We start from the raw sequence: 11,363 nt of genomic DNA on the forward strand, positions 1-11,363 counted from the left end.
CCCATGTATCCATCTGCATAGAAAGCACATGCCTCATGAATTATTTGCTAGCTTTGTATAAATCAAATTGTATTGGTCACATTCACATGGTTAGCAGATATTAATGTGAGTGTAGCGAAATGCTTGTGCTTCTAGTTCCAACATTCATATCTAACAAGTAATCGAACAATTCCCCAAAAACTACTTATACACGCAAATCTAACAAGTAAATTGACGTTGCTCTTATATCCAATAGTTCTTCCCGGCTGTATGTAATCAGACTTAAGATTTCCTGGGGTAACAATGTAACAAATAATACATTAAAAAAAGCAAACACTGCATAGTTTCCTAAGAACGCGAAGCGAGGCGACCATCTCTGTCGGCGCCATTACTGTGCGCATTTGCCAGTTATTTTTTAGTCTCTCTCACTTTTGCAACTTTCATTTGGTCATTTGTTTCCTCGACAATCAGGCTCCCACTCATTATTCTCATGGAGGAGCCAGTGGAGAGAGTCTATACAGGACAAGACCAACTACTGTATCTAACTGTGATCACGAAAACAAAGACACGCATAGACTCAGATGATCAGATAGCATGTAATAACATGTTCATAATATGTAATAGAGGACCCTGAGTTCGAATAACTCTGGGTCTTTGTTCTAAATCCTCCACACACCATTGCCTCTTCACCTGCCCCTGGGCCCTGATATAAACTTTGGTACCTGTCACTAATCCAAGTGTCCAGTGTATGGGTCAGTAAGCAGATCCCTTAAGCCCACAGTAAAGGGATACCTTCCCTGACCCTGCACCTTACTGCTCTCTCTGCTATTCTGAGAACTCCGGCCCAGCAGACCAAAGCTCACTTTATCACATTATGTACACATCCACTCACTGCACCCACACGCTGGCACATTCTTGCCAAGTCCCTCTCTAAGCCTGTAGCTCGCTTTTCCTTTCTCTCTACCTATCCCTGTCTCTCTCACACACACACACACACACACTGGCACGACAGCCGTTACACTGGCTCATAAATAGATAGGCACAGTTTTTTCTTCGCAAAACCCTCAGACAGACGCAGACCTCCAGTACAAAATGTTACACACACTCCTGAGATCTAGAGAGTCATTTCAGAGACAGCCCCGTGTCTGTCTAAGCCTGTTTTCTGCTGTTGCCTTGGGTCCATTAGGCTGATTGTCTATCTGTCTCTGTATCAGAGGAGTTCTTGCATGGTAACATCAGCTTTGTCTGCTGTCTGCCAACCTGTCTCAAGGATAATGCTATTATATAGGACATTTCATATTCTGATATAATGTAATACTTGCAGCCTGGCGGCCGCCAGATCTGTATGTGCTTGCCTTGATCCAACCCTACTGACTTGAAAGCACATAATGAGTACATATCTGGCATCCAAGCTAACTTACTTCACATACAAAAACATGACACAAAAGGTTAAAGCATCCACTTAATCATTCCTGTCATGACTTTACAACATAATCAAAGCTGCTATCGTTACAACTACATTGTACATTAGCCTTGACGAGTTATAGTAATATCCATAAGAGAACCCCCACCCACTATTCATTTTTGAGTTTGCACCCCCCCACTGTAATTACTTCTGTGTGGTGGTGGAGACTGTAGAGCAGCAACTAAGTACATGTTTAAGACAGGTTGACTGACATGTTTTCACTGACTTGTAGCATTTGAAACAGACACCACACACATACATGCACACACACACACACCCGCACACACACACACACACACACACACACACACACACCACACCACACACACACACCACACACACACACACACACACACACACACACACACACACACACACACACACACTCACAGCGATCACCAATGTAGCTTGTTGTTGTTAGATACACAGCCTGCCTGTGCCAGTTGGCCAACTGCTGTCAGTTAGCGAGGCTTAATGCTTCAGCCCCAGTTTCACACACAAGGCTCATATGGTCCATTATCATCCTAATGCTCTTCTGGTGGAGTTAATGAAGGGGACAAGTAAAAGTTCAATGTTTTGCCACCAGAAGTGCACAGTCCTGTTTTCACCAATTCATTGGTGCATTACTGAGACAGAGTCAGTCAGTGACTCTCATGAACATATGTTTTCCAATGCTGTTCTTGAACATAAATTACTGGCACATAGATTTTGGTTCGACTTTTTCCTGTGCTTTACACATTTTCATTTTGTGCTCATTACTTCTGTTTCATGTTTTTAGGCCAGTGCTGTTAAAACACACAGACAATGCTATAGCTGTCCTGGACACAACTATATTGAAGTATTTATTCACTGGGCAGTACATTTTTAAAAATAATCATATGAGTTCAGTCTAAATGGAATAAATAGCTAGATTTGAGCACTTTGGCCCATGTAAGTGTTAGTATGTTTGATAAAGTAAAGTGTGCCCAGAGGAGCCAGTCAAGTGGTTGTTTCATCAATATCCTTGAAGTGAATGAATTATGCATACCCTCAAGCCTGGAGCTAGGCTACAGTGGTAACAAACAGTGTTGTTTGTTTCAGGTTTCAAGTTGTTCATGTTAGAAGCTAGACAGGCCTTTTACACTATTTCAGGTAAAGTCAAAAGAAGACCATTGTTTCAGAAAGCAATAGAATTGACACTATAACGGATATGCCTTGTTATGTTATATATAATATATCGCCTACAGCCTCTTTGTTTATATATAGAGAGATGGGTCTCTTGACTCTCTTCTGTCGACAGGCACTTTACAGCTGAGCTGCTGCACTCAACCGCCAGCCCAGTGATGTAGTCAAGTCACTAAACCTTGAGTCCGTGTCGAGTTCCCAAGTCCCTAGTGTTCGATTCCGAGTCCAAGTCCAAGTCCTTTATACTCGAGTTCGACAACATTGCCCCAGCCTGTTAGCCAGAGGGACAGAGTGTTTACTTTCTAAAATTAGTTTGATTTTAGTTTCACACATAGATATGAGATATTTATCTTTCACACAACACACAACAAGACCATCACAACATGCCCTTAAACCCGAACATGACCACAATACAAGCCCTTAAAACGGCACAACAGAATATCACAAGATAAGCTTGTGTTGGCTTGAGGTCAGATACATTAACTTAGCCCAGATTGATAAACTAATGTGTTTTAGGAATCTTACTGGTATCCCATTGCCAGAAGAAAATAATGTGTCTCTCAATTTATTTTCTGCAATTATCACTCATTGCCCTTGGCTGTGTCATTGCAAAACATTCTTGGGTTGTTTCCTCCCATCCGAAATAACTCCAACTCACAAGGTTGTATGTCTGTTAGTGTCATCCTCTTATCTGGTGTTTTGACAGAGTTCCCTTTGTGGCATAATGGTATTTAACTGCCCTTGTCACAACAGAATGTTTCCACATATGATCGCTGTTATTTTGTGTTATTCATCGTAGTGCTTGGCTTGAGGAAGAGAAGATGGGTGTGTGTGTGTGTGTCCTTTGTCTCTTGTCCTGGTTTCCCCCCCTAACTGACAGTGTGAAACCGACAGCCACTGCGTGGACCCCTGCTCCTCGTTTCCTGCTCTTCCCTGTAGCTGCAATGTGACCTCTGACCCAGGAAGCATTAGAGCTGTGGCCACTGGTCAGTGAACCCCACCCCGCCCAGTGTGGTGACCCTGTGAATGGACATCACTCACCTGTGTAGAAGAGCCCTGACAGATTTAAGCCAGGTGAAGAGAAGTGGGGGTTCTTGAGTTGCAGAATTCTCTGGCTAGAATTCTCTGGCTGAATATTCCCCTTCTTTCACTAGTGGCCTTGGTAACTGAAGTGACATCATTTTCCTGTGTGGAGACTGGACACTAAGAGAGACATTTATTCATTCAAAGACCATTTGTTGAAGACATTTTAGGAAAAAGTTTTAGGAAAAAGTTATTTGGTTTATTTGGTTGGAGGCGCTTACATGTATCGTTTGCATCAGTTGATCGTTGTTGAAATCCGCAGAGTTTGTCTTTCTGTGCTCTAAGAGGGAAAAGCCTGTTACTACCTGTTAATCACAGAGCATTGACGTTGAGAATTATCCAATGACTTGCTTCATGATCTCCACTCCGGTACAGTACTTAACGATGGACAGACTGTTCCTAAAATGGACCATAACTTAGTGAAAGACTGAGCATTAAACACTGACACTGCTGTTGTCAGCTGTTATTTTTTTGCTGTAGCTATTACTCACAGTGGTGCTCTGTAAACGTAGCTTAATGCACGTACTCCCCATTACAACCCTGATATTATGACAAACTCTAAACAATGTGTCAGTCAGTGAGTCAGGGGCCTCTAAGGTAGAGGGAAAAAGAGAAATCACACCTGATGTCCTGGAAAAGGCAACTGATGTCCTGAACAGTGAATGATGACAGATGACGTTGTCATCCACACGCACAACACACAGTGTTGCCTTTTGCGTTTTGCTTCACAATGTCATAATTGAAGCAAACACACAACATTGGAGCATGAGGACAGGAGTATGACATCCACTCCATATGACAACAGTGCATGGTGTCAGTCATATGACAGAGGAAGTAATATTCCCATTTAAGTGCCTTTTTCTCCCCCAGTCCATTTCTTCATCCTCCCCCAGCCCAGCCCATCTCCATCAGAGGCATATCATATGACATCAGTGGATGTTGTCAGATAATGATGATGATGATGACAATAAGAATATTCCCATTAACTTTTTACTGCAGTGGGCTAAATCAGGGTCTACTTTGAAAGAAAAGCATGCTCCTCACACATATGGTTATGGGCTTTAAAAAAAGACACCTGTAACATGTCAGATATAGTGTTTAAATTTTGAGTTTGCCTCCCGACATTACACTTTATATACAGTACCAGTCAAAAGTTTGGACACACCTACTCATTCCAGTGTTTTTCTTTATTTTTACTATTTTTTACATTGTAAAATAATAGTGAAAACATCAAAACGATGAAATAACACATATGGAATCATGTAGTAACCATAAAAGTGTCAAACAAATCAACATATATTTTATATTTGAGATTCTTTAAAGTAGCCACCTTTTGCCTTGATGACAGCTTTGCACACTCTTGGCATTCTGTCAACCAGCTTCTTGAGGTAGTCACATGGAATGCATTTCAATTAACAGGTTTGCCTTGTTAAAAGTACATTTGTGGAATTTCTTTCCTTCTTAATGCATTTCAGAAAATCAGTTGTGCTTTGACAAGGTAGGGGTGCTATATAGAAGATAGACTTATATGGTAAAAGACCAAGTCCATATGATGGCAAGAACAGCTCAAATAAGCAAAGAGAAATGACAGTCCATCATTACTTTAAGACATGAAGGTCAGTCAATCCGGAAAACTGCAGTCGCAAAAACCATCAAGAGCTATGATGAAACTGGCTCTCATGAGGACCGCCTGTCACGCCCTGACCTTAGTTATCTATGTTTTCTTTATTATTTTGGTTAGGTCAGGGTGTGACGAGGGTGGGTATGGGTATTGTCTAGGGTTTTTTGTATGTCTAGGGGTTTTGGTAAATCTCGGTATATGTAAGTCTATGGTGACCTGAATTGGTTCCCAATCAGAGACTGCTGTTTATCGTTGTCTCTGATTGGGGATCATATTTAGGTTGCCATTTCCCTTTTGGTTTTGTGGGTTCTTGATCTATGTTTAGTTGCCTGTCTGCACTATCCATATTAGCTTCACGGTTCGTTTTGTTATTTTGTTCGTTTTTGTTCAGTGTTCGTTCTTTAATAAAGAAGAATGTACGCTTACCACGCTGCGCCTTGGTCTTCTCCCTACGACGGCCGTGACACCGCCACAGGAAAGGAAGACCCAGAGTTACCTCTGCTGCAGAGAATAAGTTCATTAGAGTTACCAGCCTCAGAAATTGCCGCCCAAATAAAAGCTTCACAGAGTTCAAGTAACAGACACCTCTAAACATCAACTGTTCAGAGGAGACTGCGTGACTCAGGCCTTCATGGTCGAATTGCTGCAAAGAAACAAGCAATTGACATTAGACTGGTGGAAATCTGTCCTTTGGTCTGATGAGTCCTAATTTGCGATTTTTGGTTCTAACCGCCGTGTGTTTGTGAGACGCAGAGTAGGATGACCTCTGCATGTGTAGTTCCCACCGTGGAGCATGGAGGAGGAGGTGTGATGGTGTGGGGGTGCTTTGCTGGTGACACTGTCAGGGATTTATTTAGAATTCAAGGCATGCTTAACCGCAGCATTCTACAGCGATACACCATCCCATCTGGTTTGAGCTTAGTGGGACTATCATTTGTTTTTCAACAGGACAATGACCCAACACACCTCCAGGCTGTGTAAGGGCTATTTGATCTAGAAGGAGAGTGATGGAGTGCTGCATCAGATGACCTGGCCTCCACAATCACCCGACCTCAACCCAATTGAGATGGTTTGGGATGAGTTGAACCGCAGACTGAAGGAAAAGCAGCCAACAGTATATGTGCTCAGTATATGTGGGAACTCCTTCAAGACTGTTGGAAAAGCATTCCAGGTGAAGCTGGTTGAGAGAATGCCATGAATGTGGAATGCTGTCACCAAGGCAAAGGGTGGCTACTTTGAAGAATCACAAATATAAAATATATTTTCATTTGTTTAACACATTTTTGGTTGCTACATGATTCCATATGTGTTATTTCATAGTTTTGATGTCTTCACTATTATTCTACAATGTAGTAAATAGTATAAAGAAAGAAAAAACCTTGAATGAGTAGATGTGTCCAAACTTTTGACTGGTACTGTACAGTACATTACAGAAAACTAAAATATAACAAAACCTTTAGACATAGAAACACCAGATTTTAAATTATGTTTATTAATTATGAAATCATGAAAAATATGAATACAATTCCACCCATTAGGCCACTAGGTCATTTGACTGCAGGAAAGGGCTAAAGTGCCATTTCCTTCCCCATCCCCTCTCTTCTTCCTCTATCTCTGGGCATCCATTAACCCAGGCCTGTTCTGCTCCAGAGGAGACAAGTTATACAACCTGCTTGCCATAGGCCATTGTACATCAGCTGCCTGCTCCCTTGACTGCTGTAGTTAGTTACATAATGACCATGTACAACTTAACCGCCAAACTAAAGGTACTTTACGAGAGAGAGGAGAGGCTGCTGTAGTGTCTCCTGTAGTTACTGATTCCTGAAGAATAGAGGGCGTAGCTGAAGCTTTTCATTCTCTCTTTCAAGGGGACCATCAAAACTGATTGAGACACTTGTTGTAAGCAGCACAACAACAGAACCATTTATCAGTGTGTGTGTGTGTGTGTGTGTGTGTTGTGTGTGTGTGTGTGTTGTGTGTGTGTGTGTGTGGTGTGTGTGGTGTGTGTGTGTGTGTGTGTGTGTGTGGTGTGTGTGTGTGTGTGTGTGTGTGTGTGTGTGTGTGTGTGTGTGTGTGTGTGTGTCAGAAGTTCACTGTAAATCTGGTGTCTAAAGTTCCCTGGTCTCAGGTTTCAGGTGCAGTGAAGGGCCAGAGAAGGGTGTGTGTGCATGCCTGTGTATGTAGGCATGTTTTTGTATGTGTGTGCGCGCACGTGTGTGTGTATGTATGAATGTGTGTGTGTAGAACGGTCCCTCATTAACCTCTGCTCTACAGCATCAGTGTCTCAGGGTAAAGACAACCTGGGGAGTAAAGGGTCTGCTCCAACGCTCATTAAAGGCCCAATGCAGTCAAAATATCTTTTTATTATGGTTTACAGTATATCATATTGTACAAAATCTGATGAAACTAACACTGTAAAAGTGTGAACAAATTTGATCACTGTTATTTACTGATAGTTGCTGGTTGAAAATACAATCTACACAGGACCGTCTAATCAGAAGGTTTGCATGGAGTTTTGGCTTTCCATGGAGACATCACCATGCAGTAAATTGATTAATAGACCAATAACAACGAGAGTTCCAAACCTCTCTGCCAATTTTCTTTAAATTTAACTAGGCAAGTCAGGCAAATTCTTTTTTACGATGACGGCCTACCAGGGAACTGCCTTGTTCAGGGACAGAACGACAGATTTTTATCTTGTCAGCTCGGTGATTCGATCCAGCAACCTTTCGGTTACTGGCCCAACGCGCTAACCACTAGGTTACCTGCCGCCAATAACAGCCAGTTTTTAGTTTCCCCCTCCCCACACAGACCTCTCCCAGACAAATTAAAATGATTATTTTATTTAACCAGGCAAGTCAGTTAAGAACAAATTCTTATTTATCCCTATGGGACTCCCAATTACAGCCGGATGTGATGCAGCCTGGATTCGAACCAGGTACTGCAGTGACCCCTCTTGCACTGAGTTGCAGTGTCTTAGACTACTGCGCCGCCGAGAGCCCTAATTAAATACAGTAAGGTACTTAATTGTTACGCAGAAATGATTTGATCTTGATGGGAAAAAAACGTCTGCATTGGGCCTTTAAAAACCCTGTTCCTAGTGCCTGAATTCCCCAGGTACTTGGCCACAATTTAACCTCTGATATGAGTGGAGTTAAAAAGCCACCGGCCTATCTCCATTCTCCTCTCTTTGCAATGTGTGGACACAGGGCAGCAATCCTCCCTCTTCTTTCTGTTTTCTTCTCAAATGAATCCGAAGAAGTCTATACGAGTGAATGATTGATTGTTTCCTGTAATCTAGTTGTGTATCGTGCCTGTTGTTTCCCTTCAGTGTGGGTCCAGATGCTTCTCTGGACTCGTTGTAGCTCTAGAATTAGATTAGGGCTGTGACTGTTGTGGTTTGCAGATAGGAAATGATGCGTGATGGTCTCTCAGGGGACCATTGTGGTTGGCTGAGGCGGAGGCAGGGGCTGAGGTCAGGTCCTGATCTGCAGTGAGTCAGCAAGATTAAGCTGTGGCTTAATCACCTTTCTTACCAGCATAGTATTATTATTCAAGGATATCTACACACATACTGTATAGACTCAACCATATCCATAGCAGAGAACACTGGTTATGATGGTCACCAGCCTTCTCCGGTGCAGCCAGTGCACCCTGGCGTCTGGCCTGCAGTACATTTCAATTTTTACAAGAGCCATTCTGTTTGAAGTGTGTTTGTTTAGTAGGAGATTATGCTGGCTAGAAATGTGACTGTGCTACCGCCTGGCCCTGCGTCGTTCTGCCCTTTGAACCAGGTCAATGTGTGGTGGTGGTAGCTGTGTGGAGGAAGGGGACAAAGAGAGAGAGAGGGAGGGAGGGAGAGAATGAGAGAGACAGAAGAGGGAGAGGAGAGGGAGAGAAGGACAGAGAGAGAATGTGACAAAGAGAGACAGACAGGCAAGGCTGCCTCAGATAATTCGGACTGGGTCCATAGGAGAGAGGAGAGTCTCGGCTCAGGCCCAGGACAGCTGCTTCTGAATGGGGTAGAGCTACAGTGAGCTAGCCTGGCGCTGTTCCATTTTATTCTGAGAGGGGTTAGTGAGTTAGCATGTGCCGCCGCCATGGTGCATGGCTCCTCTGGCTGTCACTGTAATCGCTGTAATGAGGTCTCCAGTGTGAGGCTCACTGGACATGTCACATGGGGAGAGTCTGTCAGGAGCTCTGCGGTGTGTGTCCGTACGCGTGTGTGTTTGCTTGCGTGTATGTGTGTGCGTCAGTCCATGTGCGTGTCAGCCTTTCATCTCGCAGAAGCGACCTAACCCACCTCAGTTAACTACAGCCCACCTCTTCTGACCCGGATTATTAAATACTTTCAACATATACTTTATATTCCCTGAAGCAGGCTTAACCTGACCGGGGGGTTGACTGAGTTGTCATGGAGGATAAATGTCAGTCAGTCAGTCCCATTGTACTGTGTTAGGCAAAAGCCTTGGGTCCCCTATAGAGGTACAGGAACTGGAGAGTTAGATTACTCGAAAACAACACATTCACTGATTACCTTGATTCGTTTTGTCAGAGCTGGGCGAGAACAAACATTTACACCACTCTGGATCCCCAGGACTAGTGTTGAAAAACACTGATGTAGACGAGAGGGTGGATTAGTGCTTTAAGTCTAAAGTCTACATGAAGGTATGGAGCAGCTACTGTATATGTCAACCATTTTTCACCCTGAAGGAGCCAGTGTTTTCATTTCACTCATAGCCTAAAACCTGTCAGTCAACTATCCCAGCTAGAGGACAAATGTAATGTACACAAGTGCACTACTCACTCACACTGCACTGTGAAGTGTGCTCAACACTCATAAACTTCTCATTATATATAATGTCAACAGTGAAGAGGCGACTCCCGGATTTTGGCCTTCTAGGCAGAGTTAGAAAGAAAAACCCATATCTCAGACTGGCCAATAAAAATGATGGGCAAAAGAACACAGACACTGGACAGAGGAACTCTGTCTAGAAGGCCAGCATCCCGGAGTCGCCTCGTCTCTGTTGACGTTGAGACTGGTGTTTTGCGGGTACTATTTAATGAAGCTGCCAGTTGAGGACTTGTGAGGCGTCTGTTTCTCAAACTAGACACTCTAATGTACTTGTCCTCTTGCTCAGTTGTGCACCGGAGCCTCCCACTCCTCTTTCTATTCTGGTTAGAGCCCGTTTGCTCTAACCAGGGGGGAGTAGGAGTAGTACACAGCGTTGTACGAGATCTTCAGTTTCTTGGCAATTTCTCGCATGGAATAGCCTTCATTTCTCAGAACAAGAATAGACTGACGAGTTTCAGAAGAAAGTTATTTGTTTCTGGCCATTTTGAGCCTGTAATTGAACCCACAAATGCAGATGCTCCAAATACTCAACTAGTCTAAAGAAGGCCAGGTTTATTGCTTCTTTAATCAGAACAACGGTTTTCAGCTGTGCTAACATAATTTCAAAAGGGTTTTCTAATGATCAATTAGCCTTTTAAAATGATAAACTTGGATTAGCTAACACAACGTGCCATTGGAACACAGGAGTGATGGTTGCTGAAAATGGGCCTCTGTATGCCTACGTAGATATTCCATAAAAAATCAGCCATTTCCAGCTACAATAGTCATTTACATTAACAATGTCTACACTGTATTTCTGATCAATTTGATGTTATTTTAAATGGACAAAAAATGTGCTTTTCTTTCAAAAACAAGGACATTTCTAAGGTCTGTCAGAGGGGTGTTCTGCAGGAACATGAACAAAGAGATCAGTAATGGACAAGTATACTATACAGTCAACAACTAGCCTACCTGTTGAGGCAGCAGCAATACGGAAATACTGAAATACTCTGTAGCAAATACAGAAGGAAGTTATGACCCAGATTATGCACTAGAGGTGTAACATTACAGGTAATGCAGCCTCCCCTTCCCCTCTTCTCTTCCTCCTCTCCTCTCATCTATCCCTCCCTCGCTTTGTCCCCTCTTCTCATTCACTGTGTAATCCCAGAGAGAGGATGCTAAATAGCTGGAATCTGATGTCACTGGGGCACAATAAC

The sequence above is a fragment of the Salvelinus sp. IW2-2015 genome, linkage group LG3, assembly GCF_002910315.2.
Source record: "Salvelinus sp. IW2-2015 linkage group LG3, ASM291031v2, whole genome shotgun sequence".
Classification (NCBI taxonomy): Eukaryota; Metazoa; Chordata; class Actinopteri; order Salmoniformes; family Salmonidae; genus Salvelinus; species Salvelinus sp. IW2-2015.